This window comes from Anomaloglossus baeobatrachus, chromosome 2, assembly GCF_048569485.1.
Source record: "Anomaloglossus baeobatrachus isolate aAnoBae1 chromosome 2, aAnoBae1.hap1, whole genome shotgun sequence".
Taxonomy (NCBI): Eukaryota; Metazoa; Chordata; class Amphibia; order Anura; family Aromobatidae; genus Anomaloglossus; species Anomaloglossus baeobatrachus.
Window position 1 is genome coordinate 256,688,797 of NC_134354.1, and position 14,538 is coordinate 256,703,334.

The following is a 14,538-nucleotide window of genomic DNA, read 5'->3' on the forward strand; positions in this document are numbered from 1 at the left end:
AACACACATGAGTGCCTTCCTGTTGCACTACCTCCAACATGACCCTCGTATTGTCAAAATTAGAAGTGATGATGACTACTGGATTGCCACACTATTAGATCCCCGGTACAAGTCCAAATTTTGTGACATAATTCCAGCCATAGAAAGGGATGCACGTATGCAGGAGTATCAGCAGAAGCTGTTACTCGATCTTAGCTCGGCTTTTCCACCAAACAACCGTGCAGGTGCAGGGAGTGATTCTCCCAGTTGTAACTTGACAAACATGGGACGGTCTCGTCATCTTCAGCAGTCTACCCGTACCAGTAGAACTGTATCTGGTGCTGGTAACAGCAATTTTATGGAATCTTCTAATTTTTTTAGACCCTCCTTTGCAAGGCCACCAGAGACAACAAGTCTGACACATAGTCAACGGCTGGAGAGAATGATACAGGAGTATCTCCAAATGAACATCGATGCCATGACTTTGCAAATGGAGCCTTGCTCATTTTGGGCTTCAAATCTAGAAAAATGGCCAGAGCTCTCCAGTTATGCCTTGGAGATTTTGCCATGTCCAGCTGCCAGCGTTGTCTCTGAACGTGTCTTCAGTGCTGCTGGGTGTGTGCTGACAGATAAGCGCACGCGTCTGTCCAGTGACAATGTGGACAGACTAACGTTCATCAAAATGAACAAGTCATGGATCCACCAGGAATTTACTACCCCTGTGTCATCCTGGGGAGAGTAAATGCTTGTGGATTTGGAATGTGCTTGATGCAAATTTAGCTGTGAAGTGTACAACTAGGGCACAAGTGCTGCCACTGAATGGGTGGGTGTGTGTGGGGCACAATTTTTGGAAAAAAGGGAGACTCCGCTTGGAGTAACCCTTGCTTACATTGTTTTTAAAAGAAGCCAAGATGAACAGAGCTGGGATCAGGAAAGACTTTGCTACCTACTCCGGTGTCATCCTGGGGACGGTTAAGAATAGCGTATTTTTGAATTTGCTTGATTCAAATCTAGCTGTGAAGTGTACAACTAGGGCACAAGTGCTGCCACTGAATGGGTGGGTGTGTGTGGGGTACAATTTTTGGAAAAAAGGGATACTCCGCTTGGAGTAACCCTTGCTTACATTATTTTTAAAAGAAGCCAAGATGAACAGAGCTGGGATCAGGAAAGACTTTGCTACCTACCCCGGTGTCATCCTGGGGACGGTTAAGAATAGCGTATTTTTGAATGTGCTTGATGCAAATCTAGCTGTAAAGTGTACAACTGGGGATCAACTGCTGCCACTGAAGGGGTGGGTGTGTGTGGGGCACAATTTTTGGAAAAAAGGGAGACTCCGGTTGGAGTAACCCTTGCTTACATTGTTTTTAAAAGAAGCCAAGATGAACAAGTCATGGTTCAGCAAAGACTTTGCTACCTACCCCGGTGTCATCCTGGGGACGGTTAAGTATGGCGTATTTTTGAATGTGCTTGATGCAAATCTAGCTGTGAAGTGTACAACTAGGGCACAAGTGCTGCCACTGAATGGGTGGGTGTGTGTGGGGCACAATTTTTGGAAAAAATGGAGACTCCGCTTGGAGTAACCCTTGCTTACATTGTTTTTAAAAGAAGCCAAGATGAACAGAGCTGGGATCAGGAAAGACTTTGCTACCTACCCCGGTGTCATCCTGGGGACGGTTAAGAATAGCGTATTTTTGAATGTGCTTGATGCAAATCTAGCTGTGAAGTGTACAACTGGGGCACAACTGCTGCCACTGAAGGGGTGGGTGTGTGTGGGGCACAATTTTTTAAAAAAAGGGAGACTCCGCTTGGAGTAACCCTTGCTTACATTGCTTTTAAAAGAAGCCAAGACGAACAACTCATGGTTCAGCAAAGACTTTGCTACCTACCCCGGTGTCATCCTGGGGATGGTTAAGTATGGCGTATTTTTGAATGTGCTTGATGCAAATCTAGCTGTGAAGTGTACAACTAGGGCACAAGTGCTGCCACTGAATAGGTGGGTGTGTGAGGCACAATTTTTGGAAAAAAGGGAGACTCCGCTTGGAGTAACCCTTGCTTACATTGTTTTTAAAAGAAGCCAAGATGAACAAGTCATGGTTCAGCAAAGACTTTGCTACCTACCCCGGTGTCATCCTGGGGACGGTTAAGAATAGCGTATTTTTGAATGTGCTTGATGCAAATCTAGCTGTGAAGTGTACAACTAGGGCACAAGTGCTGCCACTGAATGGGTGGGTGTGTGTGGGGCACAATTTTTGGAAAAAAGGGAGACTCCGCTTGGCGTAACCCTTGCTTACATTGTTTTTAAAAGAAGCCAAGATGAACAAGTCATGGTTCAGCAAAGACTTTGCTACCTACCCCGGTGTCATCCTGGGGACGGTTAAGAATAGCGTATTTTTGAATGTGCTTGATGCAAATCTAGCTGTGAAGTGTACAACTGGGGCACAAGTGCTGCCACTGAAGGGGTGTCTGTGTGGCCCAATTTTTGGAAAAAAGGGAGACTCCGCTTGGAGTCACCTTGCGGTGTTTTACATGATTTTAGAAGGGCATGCCATGCCTATATCTGTGTCTCGTCCTCTTTTTCCTTGTCCAGCTCTTTTGTTTTCGCATGAGTATATGTCCTTGTCACTTTCCCATGTGTTTGTGTTGTGTTGTGAGTTGTTTGTCAACTTTTGGACACCTTTGAGGGTGTTTTCTAGGTGTTTTTATGTGTTTGTGATTGCCTGCCATTGTTTCCTATGCAGTTCGAGTACGGTTCGTCGAACGTTCGACAAACCGAACTCGAACGGGAGCTCCGTTCGGCGAACCGACCTCGAGCCGAACCGCGACCAGTTCGCTCATCTCTAGTCCTTGGTACGTATAAAAAAAAAGCACATACGTACCAGAATCACTGACGTTCGAAACAGGCCTTACAGAGAACTACTTTTAGTTTGGAATGGTATGTTGGTTTAAAAGTGAAACATTTATAAATAATTTAGGGGTGCAGAAAATAAAAATGACCTATGGTAGGCAGATTTTACCCATTGAAAATGATAAAATCCTAAAATTTCATTGGGTAATAAAATTGTGGGAAAAAAACCCAATTCATTAGTATTGTTACCTCCAGGAATTACAGCTTACACATATTACTACCATGGGCGTCTAAGTTCTGAGTAAATATTTTGATAAAAAAATATGAGTATGCAAAATTTGGGTTTATGAATATGTTTTCAAATCCAATAACTGATTGTTATGTTTTCTTATGCCCTGGTTTCAAAAAACACTTTGTATTTTTAACCATCACATATTGATTGTTGCACAAAAAACACGTGAAATTAAATATAAGCGAAATGAGCAAGAAAAATATTTATTGCAGTCAAAATATACACAATATTATATAATGAAATTTGATGATCATTCATTCTGCAGTTTTATTGAAATTAATGTTTGTGCCTTTTTCTTTTCTCTTCAAGGCTTCTCTTGATACCTTTTCTCTTATAGAAGGCCTGTGTATCTTCTCTGTGAAGTATCCAGCAGTAGCCCCTATCATGTTCACGTTCCATCCACCTTGGTATTGTCGTTCCATTTCCTTGATATCCTGATGAAATCTTTCTCCTTGCTCTTTGCTAACAGTACTAAGGTTTTCGGTTTAGTCTGAATGGGAATGTTAACAATGTAATTTCATATTCATCAGACAACTCAAAGTTTTGAAGCATTTTAGCATGTTCTCCATGATGGACCTAAATATTGGATCTTTGTTGTTACCTAGAAATTTCTTTCATTTTTGTTTCAAACACATCGCCCTTCATGCGTTTCTGGATATTTGCACCAACAAAAATGCCTTCCTTCAGTTTTGCTTTGGACATTCCCTGAAACTTGGTACACAGGTACTTAAAAGTCTGTCCTCCTTTCAGTAGAGCTTTCACAAACTGCTTCATGTGTCCAAGCCTAATTAGGAGTGGTGGCAGGAGAACTTTAGTGAAATCAATAAAATTTTCCACAACTGTGTTCTTGAGTCCAGATTGATGTTCTCTTTGGCCAACTTTTTTGATTCGAGTGATAAGTACTATCCCAGCTGTTACATTCATACAAAAAACATGGGTACATTGTGTATCATCCTTGCTTTTCAAGGAGCAAAAAGAGACATTTCAGATCACCACATATTGACCATCCTTGATCCTCATAGTTAAGTTACTTGAGAATAAAAACTTATTTTTTTTCTTCGAGTGCACAGAATGCTCTACAGGCACTGAAGCATTCTTGCTACCATTGTGCAGTAGCACAGCTTTCAGTCTGTTTTTGGATAAATCGATAAAGAGTCTACACTCGCTCACATTGTACTGAATATTAAATTTTTCCATCAGCCCAGGAACATCACTGCAATACACTAGAGCACCGTCTTGAGAAAATCATGGAAGCTTAATCCACCACAACCACTATATACTACTGCTTTCATTTATTCTTTTGCTGAGGTAAAATGAAAGATATGCTATGATTGGATGCTACTGGCACCACCACACTCTTTGGAAGTAGGGTTAAGAAAATCTTCTCTGCCCACAGCAACCAATTTGCGGCACAGCATCCATTAGAAATCTTTTCTGCCCACAACAGCCAATCACTCAGAACATCTATTAATTTGTAACCAATCTAATGACAAAAAAAGTAATCCACCAAAGGTCACGCAAAGGGTTCAAAGTGTGGTGCAAGAGTTCAGAGATTGAAAGTATGTAAAAAATCATTCTGATGTTCTCACTATTATAAACCTAGCAGGAGTCCATACATTCTGGTACATTATGATATTCTCACTAATATACAGTTAGGTCCAGAAATATTTGGACAGTGACACAAGTTTTGTTATTTTAGCTGTTTACAAAAACATGTTCAGAAATACAATTATATATATAATATGGGCTGAAAGTGCACACTCCCAGCTGCAATATGAGAGTTTTCACATCCAAATCGGAGAAAGGGTTTAGGAATCATAGCTCTGTAATGCATAGCCTCCTCTTTTTCAAGGGACCAAAAGTAATTGGACAAGGGACTCTAAGGGCTGCAATTAACTCTGAAGGCGTCTCCCTCGTTAACCTGTAATCAAGGAAGTAGTTAAAACGTCTGGGGTTGATTACAGGTGTGTGGTTTTGCATTTGGAAGCTGTTGCTGTGACCAGACAACATGCGGTCTAAGGAACTCTCAATTGAGGTGAAGCAGAACATCCTGAGGCTGAAAAAAAAGAAAAAATCCATCAGAGACATAGCAGACATGCTTGGAGTAGCAAAATCAACAGTCGGGTACATTCTGAGAAAAAAGGAATTGACTGGTGAGCTTGGGAACTCAAAAAGGCCTGGGCGTCCATGGATGACAACAGTGGTGAATGATCGCCGTATACTTTCTTTGGTGAAGAAGAACCCGTTCACAACATCAACTGAAGTCCAGAACACTCTCAGTGAAGTAGGTGTATCTGTCTCTAAGTCAACAGTAAAGAGAAGACTCCATGAAAGTAAATACAATGGGTTCACATCCAGATGCAAACCATTCATCAATTCCAAAAATAGACAGGCCAGAGTTAAATTTGCTGAAAAACACCTCATGAAGCCAGCTCAGTTTTGGAAAAGTATTCTATGGACAGATGAGACCAAGATCAACCTGTACCAGAATGATGGAAGAAAAAAGTTTGGAGAAGAAAGGGAACGGCACATGATCCAAGGCACACCACATCCTCTCTTAAACATGGTGGAGGCAACGTGATGGCATGGGCATGCATGGCTTTCAATGGCACTGGGTCACTTGTGTTTATTGATGACATAACAGCAGACAAGAGTAGCCGGATGAATTCTGAAGTGTACCGGGATATACTTTCAGCCCAGATTCAGCCAAATGCCGCAAAGTTGATCGGACGGCGCTTCATAGTACAGATGGACAATGACCCCAAGCATACAGCCAAAGCTACCCAGGAGTTCATGAGTGCAAAAAAGTGGAACATTCTGCAATGGCCAAGTCAATCACCAGATCTTAACCCAATTGAGCATGCATTTCACTTGCTCAAATCCAGACTTAAGACAGAAAGACCCACAAACAAGCAAGACCTGAAGGCTGCGGCTGTAAAGGCCTGGCAAAGCATTAAGAAGGAGGAAACCCAGCGTTTGGTGATGTCCATGGGTTCCAGACTTAAGGCAGTGATTGCCTCCAAAGGATTCACAACAAAATATTGAAAATAAAATTATTTTTTTTGGGTTTGATTTATTTGTCCAATTACTTTTGACCTCCTAAAATGTGGAGTGTTTGTAAGGAAATGTGTACAATTCCTACAATTTCTATCAGATATTTTTGTTCAAACCTTCAAATTAAACGTTACAATCTGCACTTGAATTCTGTTGTAGAGGTTTCATTTCAAATCCAATGTGATGGCATGCAGAGCCCAACTCGCGAAAATTGTGTCACTGTCCAAATATTTCTGGACCTAACTGTATACCTAGCAGGAGCATATACATTTCGATGTCCTCGCTAGAGATGGGCGAACCCGCAGATCTTCAGTTTAGGCAGATTCGGACTTGACTCGAACTTGACCCTGGACGCAATATAAGTCTAAAGGACCTGAACTTAGTGTTATAAACTGGTGTTAGCAAGCACTATGGGGTGTTATATGGAGTTTTGCCCAAAACTTGCTGAGTGTTATTGTGGCATCATACGCTGTTAACACTACAGATTCTGAAGCTCCACAGTATGGTTTCTCTGGTGGCTCTGAATTACACAGGCAGGTTCGTGTGTCGACCAGCTTTGTGCTCATTAATAATTCAGATATAAAGACCTAAACTCTTCTAGCATGTTGCTGCAAACCTATCACAGTTAGTCCCCACCTTTTTAGTATCGTAGAATCTGTCTTCCCATGCTGACTATAGCTTTGCTGTGTTGGTCTGTTTGCTGTTGTGTCCCAGTCCTGCTGGTGATTTTATTGCAAGGTGTTTGGAGTTTTTGTGGAATCCTCTCATTGTTTTTTTGTTTTCTCCCTGCTCCTATTTTCCTCCTTACCTCTTATTGTCTTATACTTTTATGTGAGCATGCTCTGAGAGAGAGCTTCCGGGGGTATTCACTGCACTGCTCATCACTTGGCAGTCTTTGGCTGTGTTTGGTCATGTTTGTGGTGGCGTCAGGGTTCACCCGAGTCCATGGCTTAGCCATAGACTAGATTGAACTTTGACTACAGCTGTCAGTGTCAGCCTGCTTCTTGATATGTAGACACGCTTGTCTGTACAGAGCAATGAAGCAGAGCTGACATTGCTCTCCCTGTGCATTTTTTTGGTGCATTTTTCTGCTTGGAGATGCAGATTTTCCGCAGCCAAATACTCAATGTGCCTACGTACCCCAAACTGGTAATCTGGCATTGAGTTAATTGATTTTACCTCAGGGGAGTACATAGATTTAACCTGAGGTGAGTTCACTGAAGTTCATTGAGTTCACCTGAGGTCACAGCTAGGGTACCATGGGAACAGCCAACTGTGACTTCAGGTGATCTCACTGCCATCACTGCTCTCACAGCTGTGGCTCCATCAGTGTATCCCTGAGATTGCAGTGCTCAATCACGTTTTGTAATGTGACCGTGCACTATAACCTCAGATGTAACAGTGCCAGGATCGTCATTGGATGTCATGTCTATGGATTACATCAGACCTGCAGGGGTGTTTTGAGGTGTCATAAATTGGAGAAATAGGTTTTTTTTTTAAAAAAATAAATAAATAAATAAAGGATTTTTCTCTTGTTTGTGTTTTTCTTTTTTCTTGCACACATAGTAATGGGGGTGTCTCATAGACTCCTCCCCATTACTAATCCCGGGTTTCATGGCAGCTGTGATTTTTTGACAAATCACAACTGTTGTTAACCTATTATATTACCCTGCTTGCCACCACTTTGCAATTGTGATGAGCCGGGTAAAGAGCCAATCTAATGGATGTGCCAATTCTAGGACGGTTGCAGGCTGCTATTTTTAGGTTTGCCTGAGCCTGAGTGTACAGCCTCTACTGGCTGCTTTATCTTGGCTGGGTATCAAAATTGGGGGACCCCATGCTGTTTTTTCAAAGTATTTATTTAAACAATTTAAAAAAGCCACATGGGGTCCTTCATATATTGATATACAGCCAAAATAATGCATACAACTGGGGGTCGCAGCCTGTAGCTGTCTGCTTTATCTGTACTGGGTATCAAAATACGTGGGACCCTGTGCCATTTCGCCATTTTTTCAAATTATTCATTTATTTTTACACTCCAGTTCGGTGACCCAGACAGCTAGTGTGAAGGCAACCAATCACAGATGACACTGGCAGTTTGACTGCAACCAATCACATATCCTGTCACAGAGGGTGGAAGAGGGAAGATAGTAAATATTTATGAGATTTAATGAGCGGACCTGGATGCAGTGTGACAGCCTCCCTGTTTTAATCATCATATTACTTCCTTTTTCCTTTTTTATTTTTATCCAGGTGGTAGAACCCAAACAGTATCGCAGGCTTCTCTGAGATGTCTTTGTTTAGGGTCCTTGCATGAATACTAGGTGTCCGGTAAGAACCCAGAATTTTACAGTTCAGGTTCGCCCATCACTAGTCCTCACTAATATACAGTGGCATGTAAAGGTTTGGGCACCCCTTATTAAAATTGCTATTATTGTGAACAGTTAAGTAATTTGAAGATGAAATTATCTCTAAAAGGCCTACATTTAAAGATGACATATTTCCTTTATATTTTAAGCAAAAAAAAAACAACAACAACATACATTTAATCACCTTAATTAACCTTTTAGGTTATGATTTGTTCACTATCATGGTTAGTGAAGGCCAGGTAATGCATATTTTACAGCTTTGTAAAAATCCAGCCTCATCTAACCTTGTGCCAAAAAAGAACACCCATAGGTTTTCTAAGCAGCTGACTAGCACTCTGAAAATAAAAATAGTGGAAGCCCACAAAGCAGGAGGAAGCTATAAGAAGATAGCAAAGCATTTTCAAAATGCCCTTTCCTTAGTTCGACATGTAATGAAGAAATGACAGTTAACAGGAACAGCGGAGGTTAAGATAAAGTCTGGATGACCAAGCAAAATTTCTGCGAGTGCTGCTAGAGAAGCAAATCAGAACCCCCTGCTTGACTGCAAAGACCTTCAGGAAGATTTAGCAGACTCTGGAGTTGTGGTACATTGTTCTACTGTTCCGAGACACCTGCACAAATATGGTCTTTGTGGAAAAGTCATCAGAAGAATACCTCTCCTGTGCTCTAACTGGAAAATTTAACATCAAAAGTATGCAAAAGAACATCTAAAGAAGTCTGATGCATTTTTGGAACTCTTTGCCCATAATAATCAAAGGTATGTGCGGAAGAAAAAGAGCACAGAATTTCAGGAAAAGAACATATCGCCAACCATTAAGCATGGGTGTGTATCAATCATGATTTGGGGTTGTGTTGTAGCCAGTGGTACAAAGAAGATTTCACAGGTAGATAAAGGAATGAATTCATTGAAAGTTCAACAAATTCTTGATGCAAAAGTAAAACCATCTGTAAAAAAACTGATGAAAAAAGGATGGCTTCTACAAATGGATAATAATTTTAAACACACTTCAAAATCTACAATAGACTACCTCAAAAGGCACAAGCTGAAGGTTTTACAATGGTCCTCACAGTCCTCTCATCTGAACATCATTGAAATTCTGTGTCTAGACCTCAGAAGAGCAGTGCATGCAAGACGAGCCAGGAAACTCACAGAACTGGAAGACTTTTCCAAGGAAGAATGGATGAAAATGCCTCAGACAAGAATTCAAAGACTCTTGGCTGACAAAAAAAAGGTTTACAAGCTGTGATACTTGTAAAATAAGGTGCTTCTAGGTACTAACCATGCAGGGTGCCCAAAATTTTGCATCGGCACATTTTCTTTTATTGTCAATTTAAAAATGTAAAAGATGAGAAAAAAATTCTGCCTAAAATACAAAGGAAATGTGTCATTATTAAGCTTATGCCTTTTAGAGATAATTTCATCTTCAACTTGCTTAACTGTTCACAATAACAGTAATTTTAACCAGGTTGCCCAAACTGTTGCAGGATACTGTACTTTTCAAACAATTTTACCCTTGCAGACCTGAATTTCGAGAAATTAGCATCTTTATAGATGCCTGTTATAGGATTTCCTTTTGAAGGATAAATGCATTGTTGGGCCCGAGTCCACTGCTGCAGAGGTCCAATGACATAATGACACAAAGCTGGTGGGAATCACAGCGTCGACATTGCAAAAACAGCATTGTCCGGGGAGGTAAGACATTTTTTTTTTTTTTACTCTTCTTTTGTGTTGCAGAGCGATAAAAAAAAGGTGTTGTCTAGTAGTGAAAATCTCTCCAAGACAAATACTAAAGGCTTTAAATCAACCTATTGATTTGCATGGAATGAAAGAATTATTAATCCAGTATAACCTGTTGCATTTGAACCCCTTAACAACTGCAGCCAGTAAAGTTACATCCTAGCGGTCATAGTGTGGGGATCCACGCACATGTCAGCTGATTTATACAGCTGACATGTGTGCCTAGAAGGTACGAGGGGAATTGCTATCCACCTGCACCTGTTAAACATTTAAATGGCGCTGTCAAGATGTGACAGCGCCATATTAACGGTGACCACTGTAGATCTGTGCTCATAAGCCAATACCGCAAGTTAGGTGACGTGATCACGTGGATCCGGTGGTTGTCATGGTAGCACAGGGTCATGTGATGACTCCTGTGCTCAAATGACTAAGGTCCTGTAAGAAGCAGACAAGTACTGCAGCTTACGGGAGATTATCATTTCTCCCGGTCTGAGTGGTGCTGCTCTGATCGGAAGAAATGAATGAACGATCAGACTGCTGATCCTTATAGTCCCCCAGTGGGACTAGTAAAATCAAAGAAAAAGTTTAAAAAAGTTTTGAAAAATTAAAAAAATAAAAAAACCTAAAAGTTCAAATTACCCCCATTTTGCCCCACTGAAAATTAAAGGAGTAAAAAAATAAAAAATCTACACACATTTTGTATCGCAGCATTCAGAAACGCCCAACCTATCAAAATATACACCAATTAATCTGATTGGTAAACGGTGAAGCGACAAAAAAATTCCAAACGCCAAAATTACGTTTTGTAGAAAATGCAATAACAGGCGATCAAAACGTAGCATCTGCGTAAAATATGGTACCTTTAAAAATGTCACCCCGAGACACAAAAAATAAGCCATCACTGAGCCATAGATCCTGAAAAATGAGAATTCCACAAGTGGTGGAAAATAGCGCAAAATGTACACCACTTTTTTCGGACAAACGTTTGATTTTTTTTAACCCCTTAGATAAAAGTAAACCTATACATGTTTGGTGTCTACGAATTTGCACCGAATTTGCATCACACCCACACATCAGTTTTTTTTCCATATTTTGAACATGGTGAATAAAATATCCCCAAAACAATAGTGCAATCGCACTTATTTTGCAATTTTTCCTCATTTGGATTTTTTTTTTCCGTTTTCCAGTACACTATATGATAAAACTCATGGTTTTATTTAAAAGTACAGCTCGTTACGCAAAAAACAAGCCTTCACATGACCAGATTGACTGAAAAATAAAAAAAGTTAAGTCTCTCGTAAGAAGAATGGCAAAAAACAAAACAAATGGAAAGCGCAAAATTGGCCGGTCATGAAGAGGTTAATCTGTAAGTAGGGTAGCAGGGAAGTGGCATATGGACATACCTGTAAGTCCCGGTGATCAAGCATGTGTTCCTATGTAATCAACTGTGCAAGGTTAGCTGGAACTGAAAGATGTTGTTCTGCACTAATTGATAAATGTTCAAACCCAACTATCAATGACAATGTTAGTGTTAATTTTAGTGTTAATTCTATCTTCAAGGGGTCTTAATTAATCAGGGGGCATGTCACATTTTTCAATTGCGTTTTGTGCTACCTTGATTTGTCGGAATATATCTCTATGAAATTGCTGTACGTACTGTAATCATGTATCAAGCTTTGCTGTTTTGCTCCACTAGATGGAGTAACAGAGACAAAGACTAAGTAACAAATCCAGCGAACTTTTGCAACCCCTGTTAATGTCAGAAATAGATGATTAATGCCACTAAAAAGCAGAGATTAACTACAGAAACAGGAACTCTGCTGATCCACTTTCCATCCACAAACCGGTTTTTAAATAAACACAACAAAATTCAAACAGGCAAAAGCTTGTGCATGACAGCGTGACCAGGGAAGCAACCTGCAAAATGTCACAGCTCCTCCATCTACAGTACCTAGTCACTTCCCTCCATGCTCATAACAGGACAGACGTGGCGTGTGCATGCAGACGCTACAAACGTTCCGGATCGCAGTCACAACACACCAGTCAAGGTTTAAATGTTAAAGATGGGACAATATTTTATGTCATGTCACTCACATGACTGTATAAATCGGACTGAGATCGGACCAAGCACGTCTACCGACCCAAGTGTGACAGCTGCAAAGAAATATTTGCCAAGCCAGAGAAATACTGTATAAGTAATAAAGATGTGACATTATATTATGTAGTGTCACTCAGATGACTGTATAAATCGGACTGAGATCGGACCACAATGGCCAGACTGGCTGTATACAGTTAGGTCCAGAAATATTTGGACAGTGACACAAGTTTTGTTATTCTAGCTGTTTACAAAAACATGTTCAGAAATACAATTATATATATAATATGGGCTGAAAGTGCACACTCCCAGCTGCAATATGAGAGTTTTCACATCCAAATCGGAGAAAGGGTTTAGGAATCATAGCTCTGTAATGCATAGCCTCCTCTTTTTCAAGGGACCAAAAGTAATTGGACAAGGGACTCTAAGGGCTGCAATTAACTCTGAAGGCATCTCCCTCGTTAACCTGTAATCAATGAAGTAGTTAAAAGGTCTGGGGTTGATTACAGGTGTGTGGTTTTGCATTTGGAAGCTGTTGCTGTGACCAGACAACATGCGGTCTAAAGAACTCTCAATTGAGGTGAAGCAGAACATCCTGAGACTGAAAGAAAAGAAAAAATCCATCAGAGAGATAGCAGACATGCTTGGAGTAGCAAAATCAACAGTCGGGTACATTCTGAGAAAAAAGGAATTGACTGGTGAGCTTGGGAACTCAAAAAGGCCTGGGCGTCCACGGATGACAACAGTGGTGGATGATCGCCGCATACTTTCTTTGGTGAAGAAGAACCCGTTCACAACATCAACTGAAGTCCAGAACACTCTCAGTGAAGTAGGTGTATCTGTCTCTAAGTCAACGGTAAAGAGAAGACTCCATGAAAGTAAATACAAAGGGTTCACATCTAGATGCAAACCATTCATCAATTCCAAAAATAGACAGGCCAGAGTTAAATTTGCTGAAAAACACCTCATGAAGCCAGCTCAGTTCTGGAAAAGTATTCTATGGACAGATGAGACCAAGATCAACCTGTACCAGAATGATGGGAAGAAAAAAGTTTGGAGAAGAAAGGGAACGGCACATGATCCAAGGCACACCACATCCTCTGTAAAACATGGTGGAGGCAACGTGATGGCATGGGCATGCATGGCTTTCAATGGCACTGGGTCACTTGTGTTTATTGATGACATAACAGCAGACAAGAGTAGCCGGATGAATTCTGAAGTGTACCGGGGTATACTTTCAGCCCAGATTCAGCCAAATGCCGCAAAGTTGATCGGACGGCACTTCATAGTACAGATGGACAATGACCCCAAACATACAGCCAAAGCTACCCAGGAGTTCATGAGTGCAAAAAAGTGGAACATTCTGCAATGGCCAAGTCAATCACCAGATCTTAACCCAATTGAGCATGCATTTCACTTGCTCAAATCCAGACTTAAGACGGAAAGACCCACAAACAAGCAAGACCTGAAGGCTGCGGCTGTAAAGGCCTGGCAAAGCATTAAGAAGGAGGAAACCCAGCGTTTGGTGATGTCCATGGGTTCCAGACTTAAGGCAGTGATTGCCTCCAAAGGATTTGCAACAAAATATTGAAAATAAAAATATTTTGTTTGGGTTTGGTATATTTGTCCAATTACTTTTGACCTCCTAAAATGTGGAGTGTTTGTAAAGAAATGTGTACAATTCCCACAATTTCTATCAGATATTTTTGTTCAAACCTTCAAATTAAACGTTACAATCTGCACTTGAATTCTGTTGTAGAGGTTTCATTTCAAATCCAATGTGGTGGCATGCAGAGCCCAACTCGCGAAAATTGTGTCACTGTCCAAATATTTCTGGACCTAACTGTATCTCATGACAGCTGCAAAGAAATATATGCCCTGCCAGAGATATACTGTATAAGTCCTAAATAAGGCCTGCAACACACATCCATGCCTCCGGTACGTGTTTGGTACGTTTTTGCACGTACCGAAAACACGGAGACATGGAGACCCATGTTACTCTATGGTAGATGGCACACACACGTAAAATCACACGGAATGTGTGTCCGTGTCGTAAGTACGTGTGTGCGGTTTTCTACACGGACGACATGTCCGTTTTTGGCTGGCAGCACGCAGGCATGGACCCGCTATAGTCTATGGGTCCGTGCCTGCACAGACCGCACACGG